Genomic DNA, 20,766 nt, shown 5'->3' on the forward strand with positions numbered 1-20,766 from the left:
GTTTTGGTATTGGTATTAGTGTAATGTTGGCTTCATAGAACATGTTTGGTATTCTCCCTTCCTTCTCAATTTTTTGGAAGAGTTTGTGAAGGATAGGCACTAATTCATCTTTGAACGTTTGGTAGAATTCATTTGTAAATCCATCAGGTCCCAGGCTGGTGGGTGTGTGTTTTTTTTTTTTTTTTTTTTTTTTTTTTTGTGATGTGTCTTTTTTCTGAAGTGTTTCTACTTTGCTTGTAGTTTTTCTTTTCCCTGCTGCCTGTCTTCTAATTTGCCTTATGTGTTGGGATATTGTGCCACTGGTACTGGCTGACATCTTTTTGGTGTGTTCTTTCGGGAGTTTCAGAAGCTAGCAATCCAAACAAGTCAAAAACTGTGTGCCAGAAGTCAAGTGAGGCAGTGGTACTTTGAGTATGTTAATGGTCACTGTCACAGAATCTCTCCTCCTTCTGTGTTTAGTTGCATATGTGTGTCTTGAAGTCCCACAGACTTCCCTGGAGGTAGGGCAGCTGGATTGCACTCTGGGTTCCAAATCTCTGGATCCTCCCCTGGGCTCCGACTTCCTGCCAGGTGGGACCAGGCTTGTCGGGGCTTTCAGCTCACCTCTGACTGCGCAGGGAACCTTCTCCCTCTGGCTCCACGGGGAGCCTTCTGCCAGATTCAAGCAGTCTTTTTTTTTTTTTTTTTTTAATAGAGGCATGTTTTATTTATTTATTTATTTGTTTGTTTGTTTTGTTTATACATGCACTGGGTACAGGCAGAAGCACGGGAGGGTGAGAGAATTCACCAGAGCCAGAGTGGGGAGCAGAGCAGGCAGAAGGACCGAAGTACACTGCTGAGGGGAGCAGCGGGCGGCAGGAGAGGTCTGCGCACCATGTGGGACCCTCCTCTGGTGGCCGGGGAGCAGCCGGGGATCGAACCGGCGCCGCAGAGGCCGCGGGCAGCTTCGCAACCCAGCGCTCAACCGCTGCGCCACCGGGGAGGCCCGATTCAAGCAGTCTTTATTGAAGAAAGGTCCCTGGGCAGATCAGGAGAAGTGAGACCACAGGACGAGGCTGCCATGTGCTTTCTTGGCCCAGCAGTTGTGGGCATTGAGGGCCCAGGTGGAAGGACTGAGGGGACAGAGAAGAGCAAGAGCAGAGAGCGACCCTGGGGCTGTGCTCAGATTCCCAAGAGCACTGGGGAGCACAGGGGTGAGGGAGGAATAGAATGGACCAGAGGGATGCCTGCCCTGACAGAGGATGCTGCCGACGTCACTCACAGGCACACACTTCTCTGTCACATAAATATTGAACTGTTTCCAGTGATATACAGAAAAAAGATATTTTAAAATGCTTAGAAATGAACACAGATCTCCACTGGCACACAAGGAATCATTCACAATACCTGGCAATAATCAAAACCATCCTCTTGAGAATTATGGAAATATGACCATAATTATACAGAAAAAAATCAATGATCCCAAACTGGTCTTGAAATTGCCCACCGTGTTTGTAGACAAAGAGACTAAATAAATGATTATGACTATTCCCATTTGCTCCTGAGAGCAGGAACATAACAAATACACCCCAACTAAAAGCTACAATTAAACAGGGCAGTACCTGACTTTCTAACAAAGCATCCCCCAGGCTCAATAACTGACAAGGATAAGACACCGGGAGAAAAAATTGAAGCCACAAAAGACAATATCAATTGTTTGATACAGGAGAAGGAGACGGTGTTAAGAGTACAAAGAGCAAAGAGACAATATATAAGCGGGACAGCACAGGATGAAGCAGATGAGGAAAAAATGCAGATGAAAGAATGGTGGTTAAGATCCCTAAGATGATGAATGAAGAAACAATGCTAATTTTCACCAGGTTTATTTTTTCTAAGTATCAAAAGCACAGAGTTAATCATCAGCTGACCAATAGGAGAAAACCTCCTCAGGCAGAAGGAATCATACCAGAGAGAATCTGAATCTTGAAGAAGGAATGAAAAGAATCAGAAATATACCTGCATAGATAAGATGCTATTGCTGAAAACTCTTAAAAAGACATGTTACTGTCTAAAACAATATGTGCTGACCATGTATGCTGAAATTTATAATGCACATAACAGTAAATTGCAGGATAATTATAGCAAAATGACTGAAAATGAATGATGGTTACTTGGTTTGTACACTCTGTGACAGGATGTAATATCACATAAATTAAATTGTAAATTATAATTATATGATGATTACAGTTAATAAGAAAAAACAAGGGGAGGTAAAGTGGAATCATAATATAATTCATTCAAAAAGAAGCAGACAAAGGAAAATGCAAAAAACAAAACAAAGGAGAAAATGAAATACCATAGAATATTTAAAACAATATTGTGGCGTGTTTAAAAAATACCAATACACATTTAGAATATATCAATGCCCAGGCCTCCTTGGTGGCACAAGGGGTTAAGACGCAACCTATGAAGCTACCCACAGCCACTGCAGCTTCAGTTCCATCCCCCACCAGGGAACTATCCACATGGCGCAGCAGACCTCTCCTGACTCACCCGCTGCTCCCCTCAGCAGTGTACTTCGGTCAACCTGCCTGTTGTGTTCACCACTCTGTCTCTGGTGAGTACTTTCACCCCCCACATATCTGACCTGTACCTCAGTACTTGTATGCATACATAATAAATAAATCTTTGAAAAATATATATAATGATGCCCACTTTCATTGTAAATAACCAAAATATCACAATTAATTTCAGAGGCTATCAATGAACTGAAAAGCTATACCGAAGTATGGGCTGCGAGACTATATCAACAGTAAATACAAAGGCAAAGAGCTAAGTGTCAGTTCAGAGGAGGCGGAGGTAGAAACCCTTCAACATGAACTCTGAGAATTTTATGGTGTTAAAAACCCTGGTAGGGCCTCCCCGGTGGCGAAACGGTTGAGCACTGGGTTGTGAAGCTGCCCGCAGCATCTGCAGTGCCGGTTCAATTCCCGGCTGCTCCCCGGCCACTGGAGGAGGGTCCCACATGGCGCACAGACCTCTCCTGCAGGGCCCGCTGCTCCCCTCAGCAGTGTACTTCGGTCCTTCTGCCTGCTCTGCTCCCCGCTCTGGCTCTGGTGAATCCTCTCACCCTCCCGCGCTTCTGACTGTACCCAGTGCATGTATAAATAAATAAATAAATCTTTAAAAAAAAAAAAAAAAAAAAAACCTGGAAAATAATCACGAGGGGTTAGTGTAACTGAATTTCGGGTCAGGAAGCATGCGTAGCCTCTGTTAATGATCAGCCTCCCCTTGCCGAGACTGGAGGCTTCATCCTGAATCTGAGTTGACACAAAGGCAGGGGCCCTTAGAGAATGACTCAAGTTCCAGACTTCAAATTTGCAAATGAACAAATCATCCACACTAAGGCACTTGACCAGTGGGATGTGCTTCAAAAAACTGACATGGCCTGACCCCCTGTGCCCCATATTCTATCTTGCTGCGCTCTGCCAGGAGGCCAGGGGGTCACAGCTGGCACAGGGGAGGGCTGGACTCTGTTCAACACTCTCTCCTTGGACAGGGGCTCTGGGGTGACTGGCAAGGAGCTTCCTGGCATGAGCTCTCCTCCATCAGCAGGGGGCAGCAGAGCTGCAGGCAGGAGCCCCAGGACAACGTGGGCTGCCCAGGAGCCTCAGTGGGACCAACCTGCCCTGGGGCCTGGGAACCAGAACAGCTTCAGGAGAACTCAGCACAGCCAGGCCATCCCCCAGGCCACAGTGACCATATTCTGAGGGTGAGAATCACAGTGTGCTGCTAGGACACTGATGGGACAAAGATCCAGGGGACCTCACCTGGGAAATGAACCATAGAGACTGTGCCCAGGGAACTGACCCTCTGTGCTGGCACATCCAAGGGCACCCTCACCATTGTTCCTGCCTCTCTGTCCTCCAGGCTGACTGTGAGCTCAGGCTGCACCTACTTTGCTCAGAAGGGACAGGCCCACTTTTTGGGACACCCTGGGCCCAATATGGAGATTGGTGGCAACAGTTAAAAGACTCTCTCTAGAGTGAAGTGATTCTCCCTTCTCTGGTCACAGACTGGTCACTGGCTGTCCCTGGTCATTGAATTAAGGATCCACATGCCCTGGGGAACCCCTGACCATTCAGTTCCCAGAGCTCTCCCTCTGTGCAAAGACCATTACCTGGGGACCTTCAGAGTCCACAGAGCCAAAACAAGGTTTCTTAGCCAGGTATGGATTTCAAAAGCCTCCATTTTATATAAAACAGTATTGAAATCCTAGAGTGTCAAGGTCAATGGTGTCGGGGCTGTCACAACAAGGACCCAACACCACTTGGAAAATGAGACCAAGCTGTGATCACTCTTCCAAAGGGGACGGTTATTTAACAAGTAGACTTCCATGCACTCAATAATGGACAAACAGCCAACAACACAGGACACACATGCACATTCTAACCACATGCCCCGATGGGACAAATTGCACCTAGGGTACACGGGAGGATGACAGGAAGAGAAAGAAGATGAGGATCTTGGGGACGCAACCCCCAGCAATGCTGGATTCTGATCTCTCTCTATGGTCCAGCTCAGCCCCAACCCAGTCTCCTGGAAGTCCCTGCAGTCTCAGCCAGCCAGGACAGACCCCAGGTGGGGGCCTGAAGGCTATGTGGGGTCCCACCCCAGGAGGTGACTGTGGTTACAGACCTTGGAGGCCAGGCTGCCTTTCTGACATGACCGGCATGTGATAGATGCTGATGCTCACCCCAGGAGCCTCAGTCACCTGATCTACCCCACAGCTGTTCCCCATCTTAGGAGCGCCAGGGGAGGGGTAAATTTCTACAACAACCATGCCCTCCCACCCTCCAGGGTCCCAGAAGGAAATAACAGTGGGTTCTTAGATCCACACTTAGGGCCTAGATACCAACAGTTCCCTTAGCCCAAGGGACCCACGTGCTGACCTTTAAGAACACGCATCTCCCACCAGTGCCCTCCAGACCTAACCCAGGCATTACATTCTGACTGTTTCTTTCATCTCACAGTGTCTTTTCAGAGGGGATAGGTTAGAAAAAGAGTCCCACTGAGTTAGGAAATGAAGGTCAGGAGGCAGCTCAAGCACTTGGGGAGACAGAGTCCAGGGAAGGGGGTGCAGCACCCACATCTAGAGAGCAGAACAGATCCAGGCCAGGGAACAGCAGCTGAAAAACACAAAAAATTCAAAGCAAAATCCCATCAAAGGAAGAACAAATCCAACACCTACCACCCCAGCAATAAAGGCAGCCTCTGCAATCCCACCAATGGCAACTCATTTCCGAGTCACCTCTCAAGAGCAGGAGCTTTGCTTTGCTGCTCTGCTTCAAACAAAGATTTGTCCTGCTTCGCCCCTAATGACCTTGGTGCAAACTCACGAGTAGAAAAATTTGTCCAAACATTAGACATCTGGTTCCTTGGAAGGGACTAAAATTGCAAGTTGAGAGAAGGATTGAATGTGCCCAGGGAATTTACAGAATGAACATGTAAAAAAAAAAGAAAATATATAAAGACAGGTCCCCAATATCTAGCATGGGACATTGCACATATTTTGCATTTATCAAAAATTTTCTGTAAAGATTTAGGAATATATTGGCCCTAATAATACAAACCTCAATGAGCCCATCCTGACAGTGAAATGTTTTGGGTGTCATGTAACTAGATACAGAGACAATTATCATGAAAACGTTCCCTTGTTCTGAGTTAAGCAGTTGAGTGCACTTGCTAAATAAGACACTGGACACATTAAAATTTGAGCACAATTGACATTCTAGCAATAAATATGATATTTTCTGAGATGTAATAATACAATGGAAGACAATGACAAAAAAATTGCTGATGTGAATGTAAAGATTACTGAACTTTATGATGCAAAAATTTAAAACATTGGTTGATACTCAGAGAAAAGAAAGAAGTGAAAAAATGACCAGTTATCTGAGGTGCAGGAGAACAACAAGGGTCCAAATGTGTGTAGGTGATGACACTAGGGAGAAAGCCAGGAAAGGAATGGAGGCTAGAACAAATATTTGGAAAAAGAAAATATATTTGAGTAATGACCCAATATTTTACCAAATATTCCAAATTTGGTAAAAACTGTTAATATAGAGTTTTACATTCATCCTGGGCACCAGGGGGCGCTGTGGTCCTGGCTAGGGGCCAAAAACCAGTCCCAATACTGGGCTGAGCTCAAGTGCACTGGGCATGACTGATGCTCCCTTTGGAGACACTTCTGTTGTACAACCAGCTCCCACAATGTCCCACACCTGGTCCTTCTTCTGACCCCAGGAAATCAGCAGCTTGAGGCCCTTTGGCTCAGGACCTAGACAAGACAGAGACACACACCCTGGGAACTGGAGAGAGATTTGCATTGGCTGCCTGGCCTCATTGCACTACAGACAGAGAGAATAACACAGAAGCATAGAGAGGCCAGTGCAGCTGGGCAGCCTCAGGGCAGAGCTCCTGGAATCCTTCAACATGGCTTGGGTATCCTTCTACCTCCTGCCCCTCATGGTCTTCACACATCAGTGTAGCCCAGACACTCAGGGTTCCCCCTCCACAGTATTTCCAAAAATGCACAGTCCTTAGGGCTGTGTCCCCATTGTCATTCAGTATGGTTCTTGCATTTTCTATTCCAGGTCTCTGTGCTGTGCCTGTGCTGACCTAGCCCACTTCTGCATCTGCCTCCCTGAGACTATCAGTGAAACACACCTGCACCCTGAACAGAGTTCTGTACATTCCCCATTGCATGGTATCAATAGGTGCCAGGGAGGGTCCCACGGAATGTGATATATCTTAGGAATGATGGAGGCCACAGCAATGGAGAGGGGATTCCTGATCTTTTCTCAGGCTCTGACTCAGGGGCTGACCGCTACTTGACCATCTCCAGCATCCAGTCTGAGGACGAGGCTGAATATCACTGTAGTGCTGACTTTATTACAGGGCATATGGTGACACCACAGTGACACAAAGGGGAAGTGAAGCCAAAACCTCCCTCCCCCAGGGCTCTTCCCCACATGGTCAGGGTGAGCTACTCCCCATTTCACTCAGGATCATAGGAATTTTACTCTTCTCCTTCAACCCTGTGGTTCTGACTCCCCAGACAGCAGGACAGAGAGGGACACAGGTCATCATTGAGGTCACTTTGACAACACAGCATCTGTGTCCTCCCTCAGGCCTGTGGGGTGATTGATAACAAACCGCGGCATCAGTGACCCTCAGCCAATAAATGGAAACAGAGTTTGAGAAAAGGGAAAGTGATTTAATTGATCACCAAATGAGAAGGCAGCAGACTCATGTCTGAGAGACAACTGCTTGGCAGAGTGCAGGGTAGTCATACAAAGTGAAAAAATGGGGGTGATGGGCACGGGTCTGCAAAGGGGAGGGGGAAGGGGTTGACACAGAGACAGGTGGGCACCAACTTGCTTTTTTGCCTGCCGTATTCCTTGGAATACAAGAAGATAAATTGTCAAACAAGGGGAGAATTGCAAGAAATATGGGAAAGTCCAACTTGTTCATGCTGATCTGAGAGACTGGTCATTTGTAACTGCATCTTGATGCTGAGAGGGCCAGGAAGGATCTGTTACAGGGCAGTCCTGATATAAAACGGGTTGCCTGGCGGTGGGCCCTCACCCACGTGCTTAAAAGGGACTTAATACTCCACTGAAGGCACACACAAAAGGTTAAAAAAAGGTTTATTTACAAGGGAAGGGGTATGAGGAAATGTAGAACTCAGGGAGAAAAAGTGGGAGATAAAGTCTTAAATGCATCCTACCCATTCCGCTGACCTGGAATCCCAAATGGCACTCTGAGAGCTGGCGGTGAGCCAAGAGCCTTGAAGCCAAGAAATGAGAGAGCCTGTGATCCCAAGGACCACGTGTCTGGTTTTTCTAGCAAACCTGGCTGCTTAACTCCACCCTCAGGTCCCAGCAACCTTCCCTTTTGTGGTGACGGGATTTGTCTTTCCCAATGTCTTGATGGCTTTGGTCTGGAGTGGGGGTGGAGTCCACAAAGCCTGTATGGCATTAGCTGAGGACATCCTTTCCCCCTAACAATTCCCCCCTTTCACTTTTTGCCACCATTTCCATGGTGATGAAGATCAAATATATGGATGCTGGGGTCCAGTATCAGATGAAAATGTTTCAGGGTTCCAGTATGAAAGAAAACCAATCTCTCCAGGTATTCCATTGTGAAAAGTGAAAGACCTCCATTCCTGGAAAAACAGTTCATTAGTCCAAGCCAAAAAAAAAAAAAAAATATATATATATATATATATATATATATATATATTCTGGAGGCATTAGCCAAAATAAGACAGCAAATATGTCAAAACCACAGGAAAAAAATCTTAAAATTTGTTCAACTTATGTAAAAAAATTCTCTCAACCATGATCCCAATTTTTTGAACAGCATAGCAAAAGTTTGCAAACTAAATGTACTTTTAAACCACATTACCAATTTTTGCATAAAATCACAGGGCAGAATTACTAAACAGCAATTTTAATTGGCTTTGTAGGAATCCTCCATGGAGGATCAGAGGGAACTATTGACATCTGGTCCATGTATGATTCAAGGACAAAGTTGGTCTCATCAGACTCCACCTTGCCTTTCCTCTTCTCGAAGGTACCAGAACTTTTGCATTTTCTGGGTTGTCCAGTCCTGTCAATGGAGGCAAGCTTCCTCACCTTCTTTGGAGGTCTCTCGAATTATAAGAACAAAGCAACAGGTTCTCCTCTTCTTGGTTCAGCTCTGTTGCAACTTCCTGGAAGAACTCCTCTCAAAGCCACACAATGAAACTCATGTATAGTTTTTTTTAGTTTAAGCAGTTTTTTAATCCTTATGGAAGTTATACAAAAACAGTCTCTGAGATAAGTAGTAAAAAAAATTACTACCACTATTTTTATGCTGTGTTGGTATCAAGGGGAGAGAAAATGTGAACAGTTGTTAGCTCTGCTGAAAAAAAAAAAAATCAACATTGCTGCAGGGCCTGGTCGGTCAAAACAAAAAAATTATTTGTGGATACAGAATGTAATGCAAAAAAATTGCCAGTATTATGTCAAAGGAAAATTTGTAAATATCAGGTGTATTCCCAGGTCTATTCAGTCCTTTGTAGGAAATTTTTACTCTCAACAGTTCCATCAATAGGAATCTGTTGAGGCCTTTTATCCCTGTATTTCCAGAAACAATTTCTGTAGATAACAAACCATTGAAGTGTACAATATTACAAAGCGACAATCACCATTGACAATTTACATACATAACAGGTCAAGGTGTTACCTGGTTTTCCCAAGTGACAGTGCTTCCCCTCTAGTTTACTCTACTGGATAAGCCAAATAGAACTAATTCATCTAATGCCTTTCCCAGGAGGAAATAAAGAAACTTTGTGGAGTGTCTCAGGAGCTCTACTGAGGTTCCACAAAATTTCCTTGCATCAGCCAAATGACAGGCTAACAAATTTGTTCTTGAATTTAGATATCTGGGAAGCTTTGCCATAAATATCAGAGAAACAGCAGAAACAACAATATTCAATCTCTGTGAAGGCACCGGCTTAGTTCAGTAGTACAATGTTGGCAATCAAACCATAACCTTTAGTTTTTCCTCATAACTGGAGACTCCTTTATTTTCCAATGTCTACAGGCACCATGTATGCCAACTTGTCAACCAATGGAGGCCAAGACAAGGACACAAGGAAAGGACATACAGACATAGAACATATAGACACAAAGAGTTCTTTAGTTACCATTTATCACCCATGGGATATCTCATACAACTGCAGTTTCACTCATAGGCCAAAGTAACAAAAGTAAGCAGAGGAAAAAAAAAAAAACTCAAAGTTAAAAAAAAAAAACAACAAAAAGTTAAAAGGAAATACCAAAATCAAGATTGAAAGCCTTTCTGTGTAAAAAAAAAAAATACTGCCAGCATATGTGTGATCCTAGATGTTATTTCACGTCTCCTAAACTTTGGAAGGAAAAAGATTGGTTAGAGCATGTTTGTCATTTCAGGGTTTCTTCAGAAAAGTGAATCCTTGGGTATCCTGCAACAATAACTGGAAAAGAAGTCAGTAACATTCAAGTTTTTGTCTGTTTCTTAAATAAATATCTCAAGTCCTCAGTGGGTTCACAAGACCAGTGGAACTTCATCTCTGGGTCAGTTCCTCCTGGGCTTTTTGAGCTAGTAGAGCCCGTGGGCCCCCTATTCTTCATCTGAACCTTCTCCATGAACTGTGATGTGTCTCCTTTCCTCTGCACTTGGCTCTAGATTCCTTCTGTCTACATTCCCTCCTGTCTTCACCTGAGGCTCTACTCTGTGCTATCACTTGTCTCCTTTCCTCTGTGCTGGGCTGGGCTCTCGATTTCCTCTGTCCATATTTCTTATCGTCATCTGAGCCTTTACTCTGGGCTATCATTTGTCTCCTTCCCTCTCTCCTTGGTTCCTGGATCTGTGCACTCGTCTATATTCCCTCCTGTATCCCCTGCGCGAATCATCATATCGTGGTGTCCTCAGTCTTCTATCCTGCCTTCTGTAATTATTACATCTAATGCTTCCCTGTAGTCTGGGACAACTGTGCTTCCAATGTCCCTCTTCCCTGCAATAAATTCATTGATTTCTCATGGGTTCACTTATCCTGGGTTCATGTCTCAGTCCATCACTGTGTCCCTGAACCCCTGTCCTGTGTTTTCTTTGCATGAAAACAGTCACAGTTTTGGTCTCCTGTCCTCTCTATTATTATAAACCTTAAATGTTAAGTCCACTACCTGGGACGGACTCATCTCTGTGACTCCGTCCACCTTTGCTAACTTTTTCCTTGTCTGGTGCACTATGTATGATGAACGCCATAGTGATCAGACGAGCATTTTCTGGGGCATCTGGGTTTATGTCTGTGTCATTGGTGTACGTCTGAATAATTCTCTCAAGGAACTCTGAGGAATCCTCATTAGCTTCTTGTTCAAGTTGTAATATTTTGTTAAAACTTTTTTTTGGGGGGATTCCCTGCTGCAGTCCTACCAGTAAACATTTTTAATACAGTTCTATCATCGCCATTCCTCCATTGTTGGGGTCCCATCCAGGATTTACCACTGGGACAACCATCTCTGGCTCTGGGGATTCTCTATCCTGTTGGTGGAGACAGCCAGCCTCCTCCCTGGCTTTCCTGAATACCATTTTCTGCTCATCCAGAGTCAGTAAAATATGAAACATTGACTGTATGCATGCCCAGTTAGGGCAGTGGGAGATGAAGATAGACGCAAACAAGTTTGCCATCCTCTTAGGAGCCTGCCGGTATGAGGGGACAGCGCTCCTCCAATTGAGGAGGTCCCCAGTGCTAAAAGGATGGTGTAACCAAAAGTACCCAGCAGGTTGCCCATATTCATTCAAGCCACCCATTGGCATCTGGCAAAGAGGAAACTATCCTGCCTCAGGGTGATCCTTCCTGCCAAAATGGGTGCCGCGTCTTGTGTGGGGAGGAGACGCCATTTTAGTTTCCTCCCCGGAGGGCAGTGGAGGCTGTGAAGCCTCAGAAGTCTGTGCAGGAGGGGCCTTGTCACATGGAGAAGGACTGTGTTTGATGTATTTAAGGTATTTAACAAATGATGCTCCTCCGTTTCTAACTCTGCCCTCTTGCAGTCCTCATGGGAAGTGGAAGGTTTATCCTTTCTCTGTGCCATCAGACAAGCCTCTGCCATATCCAATTTATGGAGGCCAGCCTGTATCTAGTCCTGCATAGTTTTAAAAGCTTGATCCTGCATGCTTTTAAAATCTGACTCAAAAAACGAATGGTATCCATTCCTCATGCTCTTTGTAGTTAAATCAAGAGCCTGAAGAGCCTGAATCTATTGTTGCATAGCTAGGTTAAGGGCCTGAATTTGTTGCTGCATGGTCTCACTAGGTGGAGTGGAGCATCTAGCTCTCAGAGAGGCAACAATGGGGCAAATGGTGCTCACACATGCTATCAGAAAAATAGCCAGAAGCACAGATTGTAAAGGAATGGCTTGTAAACCCCCCATGTATATATACAGAAGTAAAATTATGTGCCATACACCAGGCTTCATCAAATTATTTATATTTATGAAAGTGGTGGTAATATTTAACAGAAAAGGGCTACTTAAACTCAAGGGTGGAAGAAAACTGAAAGAACTCAAGCTAGGGATAAAACTGTGGAAGCTCATGTTTGAGGCCATGTTTGGGTCAAAAGCACACCCACAAGAGCTGTGCACATGGGGATAAAGCAGGCTTTTCAAGACTTGAGACAAAGATTACACTGTGAGTCCTGCTACCTAGTGCGCTTATGGCGACCAACACAAGGAAAGTTACTTAGGGTGGTCAACCACAGGTGTAACTTGGAAACCATGCCGGGCACCAAACTATTACAGGGCAGCCCTGATATAAAATGGTTGCCTGACTGAGGGTCTTCCCCCGCGCGCTTAAAAGGGACTTAATACTCCATTGCAGGCACACACAAAAGGTTAATAAAAGATTTATTTACAAGGGAAGGGGAAATGAGGAAATGTATAACTCAGGGAGAAAAGAGGGAGATAAAGTCTTAAATGCATCCTACCTGTTCCCCAGATCTGGAATCCCAATGGCATGCTGAGAGCTGGCAGTGAGCCAAGAACTGTGAAGCTGAGAAGCAAGAGCCTGTGACCACAAGGCCCAAGTGTCTGGTTTTTGTAGCAAACCTGGCTGCTTAACTCCACCCTCAGGTCCCAGCCACCTTCCCTTTGGTGGTGATGGGATTATTCTTTCCCAATGTCTTGATGGCTTTGGTCTGGAGTGGGGGGGGGGAGTCCACAAAGCCTGTATGGAATTAGCTGAGGACATCCTTTCCCCCTAACAGATCCACACCCTGAGAGATGCCAGGTGATGACTGAAAGGGTTGGCGCGGTAAGGAGAAGGAGGGCCAGGCCAGTTTCTAAGAGGCAGAAACGTCATTGCGCCCTCACACTAGTTTCAGGGACCCAGAGAGGGGGGTCAGTGAAATCTACCTGTTGTCAGGGGGATGGTCCTTATTATAGGGTGAGGAGAGGTTAGGCAGGAAAACTGGTTTGGCAGGGCAGGGAACAGGCTAGGCAGAAAAAAGTTGTTTTTCATGGAGCCCTGTTTTGTTTCTCCTGATTATTACTTCAATTTCGTTTTGATGGAATCAGTGGTACCGATTCAAGGCCATCATGTTTTTTTTCTATGTGGGCTTCCTCATTCCTGACCCTGCATCGACCTTTCAATGACCATGTCCCCAAGGGTCACAGCCCCGTGCCCACTGCTTGAGAAGGAGAAGAGTCTGGAGCCTCAGAGATTCAGGGAAATGTATGCAGGGAGTATCCTACCACTTTTCAGGACTGAGGTTCAGCAGAAAACATTTGATAAATGGGGAGGTTTGACTGAGAGTTCTGAGCATCATGGAAGCCCCAGACTTGGGTTGAATTGGGTATCGAGGGGCCTGTGAGGAGGTCTTCATCAGGACAAATAGGGGGAACATTGGGGTCTCTAATATGGTAGATTCTCAGCTGTTGGTGCATCAAATGGCTCCACATCTGCCCACAGGACTTTCTAGGAAGTGACCAGAACACCTTCTGGGAGCCCAGCAGCAGGGATGGGGAAGAGTAGAGACTGATCTGGGAGAAATTGGACCCCACCATGTCTAAGCCTTGTGTGGGACCCACCTCAACTGCAATTGGTTGTTGGGGAGCAGAATATTGGACTCACAGATTCTCTACATAGTGCTATATGACCCTGGTCTCTAGGCCTGACCTGGGCGTGGTCAGAGGTGATCAGACCTGGCCCCATAATGACATATCCTGAGGGGGAAAATCCACTTGATTCCTGGGGCCTGGATGACTCCCACGTGGGCAGGATAGAAGTGGGGGCTGGGGTCTTGGGAGGGGAGGAGGGGATGCAGAGAAGCAGGACCTTAATGTTTATCAGGGTTCAGTCCTGGCAGTGACTGCTGACCCAGGACCGCAGAGTCATGGACATCACAGACCCTCTTCCCCCACACCTCCTATCTCAATGACCAATTGTTCTGACTGAGGATTTGCAGTTACTTTGTCATAAACAAGATCACCAATGGAACCCTCTAGTAAGGGGTCTCCTCCATCCTTCCATTGTAGAGGAGGGGTCACAGCACTGCAGGGATATAAGTCTATACCCTCCTACAACACAGCATCCACGCACACCCAGGGCTTATGGGTAATAATTTGAAATAAAGTGACACAGTAGCCTTGTGTGCAGACAGACAGACTGTAGAAGTGATGACAGGAATGTACAGGGGAGGCAGATGAAGGTCATTGCCTGTCCTGGTAGATGGTGACCAATTAGTGAGGGATGTGCCACAGCCAAGTCCAGGTCAGGGGGCCAAGTGCAAATTAGACACAATTCTCCTGGTCAAAGTTACGACCGGGACCAGTACAGTAGGAGACCACAGGCAGCTCTTGTCCTGGGAAAGTGACTGCTGAGCAGTGTGGAGGACAAGTGAGCTCACCACTTTGACATACAATATCCTCTCTGTTCTGTTTCAAAGTCCCACCCCCAGGCAGGCCTTTCACAAGCTATTCTGATGGAGATACTTTACTTAATTATATCAGAGAACCCTGTCACCCCTGCGATCCCTCAGCACAAGTCATCTCTCCTGACACATTCATCATATGGAGACTCATTTTGAGGGCGTGATAATGTGCACAGTTCCCAAAGTATTGATGACTCTTCTCAGTCATGCTGATAACTCCCACGGAAATGGGAGAATTTTCTGTGGGACAGGACAGAAACCTGGACATTGCTCCCTACTGTGAACCCAGAAGGAGCAGGCAGGGAGACAGAGGTCTCAGGCACCAAAGGACAGTTTGCTGCCTGGGCCTGGAGACAGTCTCCTGAGAGGAGGCTCAGACCCTTAGGGGAGGGAAGCACATGGCAGCAGCTTCATCCTTGGGGCTGGTGATGCCAGAAACACAGGGTTCTGGAGGGAAAATTGCAGCTAGGTGAGAGCAGAGATCTTGGAGTGACCATGTCAGTTTCCTTGGGCTTTAATAACAGAGAAGCACACACTGGGGTTTCACAGAAGAGATGTAGTAACTCACAGCGCTGAGGTTATCACCTGAGCTCAAGCCCACACAGCAAAATGTTTTTACCTGCACTCAGCTATGATCTTGCAGGAAGGGGGATGCAGACACCTGCAAGAACTGAAACCCCAAGATAACCTGCCCAGGGGGCTCCCTCAAGTGACTGCACTGATGAAAGGTGGCAGGGTTCGCTATAATGGTCAGTACTCAGCCCAGAGTGGAGACTTAGCATCATAAGAAGACATGTGTCCTGTGCACCTGCATGAATGGGAAAGGGAAGGGTGACTCCCCACAACAACACTATCATGCCTGTTACACGTGTGGTGCAGACAATCAAATGTCCACCCTGGGAAAAGGATAACAGACCTGGTATGTTCATAATGTAGACTTTTATTCAGCCATAAACTGGAATGAACTCCTGCCACATGCCACATGTCCTCCCACGGGAAAGAACGTAGAACACATTGTGCAGTGAAGGAGTCACTCACAGGAGCACATAGTATATGAAATGTACAGATATGGAAAAATACAGCATTTTTTTAGAACTGGGGTGCTGGGAGGCAAGAGTAAGAGATGGGGTGGAGCCTTTTAGTAATGTAGTATTGTTAATTGCCTGAAATACTGTTAATTAGTACATTTCTTTGGACACCACTATACATTGAATTTACATGTGCACTTGCTGCAGTGCATGTGTGTGGGAACTACATCTCAACAACACTATGCAAACACAAAAAGGCACACTCATTTTAAGTCACATGCGTGTAACTGAAAAACAAGTTTCTCAACAGATAGATAAATTATATTCCTTATTTTATTCCATAAAAACACATTGTGTGCCCATGATGTTGTACAAAATTGCAAAGACTCCCTCCCAGCTATGATCTTGGGGAGAGTCAGGAGGGACCATTCCCGATGCTCCAGGAAATGCCTCTTCAGTACCCTGAGGATAATGTACAATGTCATGTGCACATTTTTGGAAAGAAAAACCAAATCTTCCTCCAAGCACTGTGCTGACAAACTCCAGAGCTGCTGTGGGATTTGTAGGGACCGAGGTCACAGAGGGGCAGTGGAATTTTCCATGACTCCAAGTGGCACAGATTATTACATCTTCACCTTCTTATCAACTACTAAAGCATGAGCAGGAGATTGAAGAGCTTGTCTGCACTGCATCCCCAGGACCTGGGCAATCATCAGGGAAACTCCAGGACAAAGATCATGAAAAGACCATTCTAGCTCCATCAGTCTGGACTGTATCCCTAAATAAAGGTGAGAGCAGCACCCTCGTCCCTGAGCTGCCCCAGACATGGAGCAGCAGCGCCCCCTCAGGCAGCGGGAGCAACTGTCAGGGAGAAGCTGTCTCCATTTGTGGGCCCCAGACTTGGCCCTTTGCCAGGATTTCCCCTTCCTCAGCCCAGGCTCTTTCTGGTTCACCCAGAACAGTGTCATTTCTGACCTTAGCCCTCCCAGGTCCTGCTCTTCCCAATTCTCCAAAGATGAACTTGAGAACTTTACTCATTTTTTTTTTTTTTTAAGATTTATTTCATTTATTTATACAAGCACTGGGCATAGTCAGAAGCGCGGGAGGGTGAGGGAATTCACCAGAGCCAGAGCGGGGAACAGAGCAGGCAGACAGACGAAGTACACTGCTGAAGAGCAGCGGGTGGCAGGAGAGGTCTGCGGGCCATGTGGGACCCTCTTTGGGTGGCTAGGGGTCGAACCGGTCATGCAGAGGTTGTGGGCAGTTCGCAACCCAGTGCTCAACCGCTGCCCACCAGGGGAGGCCCTCACTCACCCTTTCTAATCCTCTTCCCTCTCAAATAAGTGCTCCCCTCCATTTTGTGTCAGCTAAAGTGGGGAAAGTCACCCATGGCACCCTAGAGATGTGACCCAGGACCAGAGGTGGAGGAAATTGCAGGTTTTGCTTCTTTGAGACCTGCAAGCTCTTTCCAGAGTTGTGGTTAATTTCACACCATCCCTCAGGTGTGAAGGCCCCACTTCTCCTCACCCCACTAGCATTTGGGGTCCCTACTTTCTACTTTGCCTATCTGACAGCACATGGGACACCCTCTCATCAGGTCACATTGGCGTTTCCCAAAAAGTATGACAAGCTCCTGCTCCTGGTTCCCACCATCCTACATCCTCTGCACACATGTGTTGGTCCCGCTCAGTCTCCTGTCCTCAGTGGTTGTGTCTTCACTGTGTGTGATCACATTTCCTAGCATCCTCTCTGCACTCGCTGGTCATCGGAGATGTCTTTGCTAATCTTTTCTCTGCTTGCTGCTTGTTTCTTTTATCCGTGGAGGAGGTTTATAAAACAAAAGATTGGAGTTTTGATGAGGTCAGTGTATTCATCTTCCTTTCATACATCATGTCTGGTGTCATCAAAATAACCATTACTTACACTTTCATTCCAGCTGTGTCTCCTGTATACACCTTAAACATACACAAGAGCTATTGCTTGAAGTTACATGACTGACTTCCCTGTGTGGGGATGGTATTGGGCCTCTCACCCTCTGTCCCCACAGCTCCCTCCTCTAGTGCAAATTCCACCCCACGTGTGTTCTCCTCACTAGAGAGAGTGATGAAGGTTGTCCCAAACCAGTGGCATGGTCCAGGGTACATATGGAAGTGTGTGTGTGTGTGTGTGTGTGTGTGTGTGAGAGAGCATGTGCTGTGTGCACAGGAAGCACTATCTCACAAGCTACACACAGGTCTTAGAATCTATACTACAGACCAGGCACTAGGTTGCACTTCACAGTCTTCTATGGGCTGAGCTCCGTCAGTTCTTCAGAGCCCCTAGCAAGGCCACAGGGAGGTAGGAAGTAGATTTGCATGCCACCCGAGGATAAGAGAGGCCCTGAGCATCCATCCCAGCTGCAGGCTTAGAAGCTGATCCTGCTACATCTGCACCATGGCCTGGAGCCCTCTCCTGCTCCCCCTCCTCATTATCTGCACAGGTACTGGCCTTCGAGATCAGAACACAAAGAATCCAGGGAGCAACGTGGCCTGGTCTTTAGCTCAGCACAGTGAATGCAGCAGGGACAGCAAAGAAACCAGGGAGCAGCCTGGGAATGACCCTCACACTCACACTTACACCTCTCTTCTCCTCTCCTCTTGCAGGTTCAGTGGTCATTGCTGAGCTGAGTCAACCACAGTCAGTCTCTGTGTCTTTGGGACAGACGGCCACGATCACCTGCCGAGGAACAGATGGTGATGCTACTGGTACCAGCAAAAGCCCGGCCAGGCCCCTGTGCTGCTTATTCGTGTTGGTGGTAGATATCGTCACAAACCTTCAGGGATCCCTGACCGATTCGAAGGCTCCGCCATAGGCAGCACGGCCACTCTGACCATCAGCGGGGCCCAGGCTGAGGATGAGGCTGACTATTACTGTCAGTCAGAAGACAGCAGTAATACATCATCCCACAGTGACATGGGGCCAGGGGAAGTGAGACAAAAACCCTGTCCCCATCTGGGTCACACTCTCCTCCAGCCCAGGAGGAGAGACACAGGCAAGAGGAGGTGACCTGGGCTCAAAGTCCTTTGCCCCACCCCAGTTCTCAGGCATTCTCTGCAGATGTGAGTCCTGAGTGGATTTGGGACTGCAGGATGGTCCTCCAGGTGTTTCCTTGACCACAGAGCTGTGGGGATTGAGGGCCAAGGTGGAAAGACTATGAGTGCAGAACACAAGGAACTGCAGAGACAGCTCTGGAGTGAGCAAAGAATCTAAAGCACAGATGAGCACAGGGGTGAAGGAGGAAGGGTATGCACAGGAGGAATATCCTCCCTGAGCCATCAGCGGAGCTTCTTATATGGAGCTTGCAAACACACACACACACACACACACACACACATGTGCAGGCATGCACACACACACAGGCGCATATGCACACACACAAGTCTGTGCACACACAGGCACACACAGTAATATTTGCTTATTCCCTAGTCGAAGAGACAGAACCTATTAAGGCATTTTTTGCCTGTCAGCAGCACTTTGCTCAGTGCAGTTGGGCAGCCTCAGGGCAGAGCTCCTGGAAGCCTCACCATGGCCTGGTTGTCCTTCTACCTCCTGCCCCTCAGGGTGTCCTCAAGTCATAGCAGCCCAGACACTCAGTGGTCCCACTCCTGGTATATCCTGCCAATACACAGTCACGAAGGGCATCTGTCCAATCTCACTCATCATGATTCGTGAATCTTCTGTTCCAGGTCTCTGTGCTGTGCCTGTGCTGACCCATCCTCCTTCTGCATCTGTCTCCCTGGGAGCCTCAGCCAAGCTCACCTGCACCCTGAAGAGAGAGGCAGTACCTTCCCCATTGCATGGTATCAACAGCTGCCAGGGAGGGGTCCCACGGAATGTGACATATCTTACGAATGATGGAGGCCACAGCAAAGGACAGGAGATTCCTGATCGCTTCTCAGGCTCTGCCTCAGGGGCTGACTGCTACTTGACCATCTCCAACATCCACTCTGATGATGAGGCTGAATATCACTGTAGTGCTGACTTTAATACAGGGCCATATGGTGACGCCACAGTGACACAAAGGGGAAGTGAGGCCAAAACCTCCCTCCCCCAGGGCTCTTCCCCATAGGTTCAGGATGAGCTACTCCCCATTACACTGAAGGACCCTAAGAATTTTACTCTTCTCCTTCAACCCTGTGGTTCTGACCTTCTCCCAGACAGCAGGATGGAGAGGGACATGGGTCATCATTGAGGTCACATTGACTACACAGCATCTCTGTCCTCCCTCAGGCCTGTGGGGTGATTGATACTGAGCGCCACCTCAGTGTCCCTCAGCCAATAAATGGAAACAGAGTTTGAGGAAAGGGAAAGAGGTTTAATTGATCACCAAATGAGAAGGTAGCAGACTCGTATCTGAGAGACAACCGTGCTGCTCTTTGGCAGAGTGCAGGGTGGTCACACAAAGGGAAAAAAAAATGGGGTGATGGACAAGGGTCTGCAAAGGGGAGGGGGAAGGGGTTGCACAGAGGACAGGTGGCGCAGCTTGCTGTTTACCTGCTGTATTCCTTGGAATGCAAGAAGACAAATTGTCCAACAAGGGGAGAATTGCAAGGAATATGGGAAAGACAAACTTGTTAATGCTTATCTGAGAGACTGTTCATTTGCACCTGCATCATAATGCTGGGAGGGACAGGAAGGATCCACACCCGAGTGATGTCAGGTGATGACTGACAGGATTGGCTCATTAAAGAGCAGGAGAGCCAGGCCAGTTTCTGACAGGCAGAAACTATATTGGGCCCCTGGTTGAGGTTCACGGACCCAGAGTGGGAGTCAGTGAAGTCATGCCCATTGTAGGGTGAGGGATGTTGTTATAGGGTGAAGAGGTTAGGCAGGGAAGCTGGGTTGGCAGGGCAGGAAGCAGGTTTAGGTGGAAACAAAGTTGTTTGTCATGGAGCCGAGTTGTTTTTCTCCTGTTATTTTTTCAGTTTCCATTGGATGGTATCAGTGGTATGGTTAGGGGCCATCTGTTTTTTTTAAGTGGGCTGCCTCAACCTGCCCCTGCATTGACCTTTCAATGACCATGTCCCAAGGGTCACAGCCCTGTAGCACCGCTTGAGTAGGAGAGAGTCTGGAGTCTCAGAGTTCCAAGGAATTGTAGGTAGGGATGTTCTTACCACTTTCAGGATTGAGGTTCAGCAGAAAACATTTGAACCCAGGGGAGGGTGATATGAGCGTTCTGAGAACCATGGAGCCTCTAGACTG

Source organism: Talpa occidentalis, unplaced genomic scaffold, assembly GCF_014898055.3.
Source record: "Talpa occidentalis isolate TD23 unplaced genomic scaffold, MPIMG_talOcc4v2.1 talOcc4.14, whole genome shotgun sequence".
NCBI lineage: Eukaryota > Metazoa > Chordata > Mammalia > Eulipotyphla > Talpidae > Talpa > Talpa occidentalis.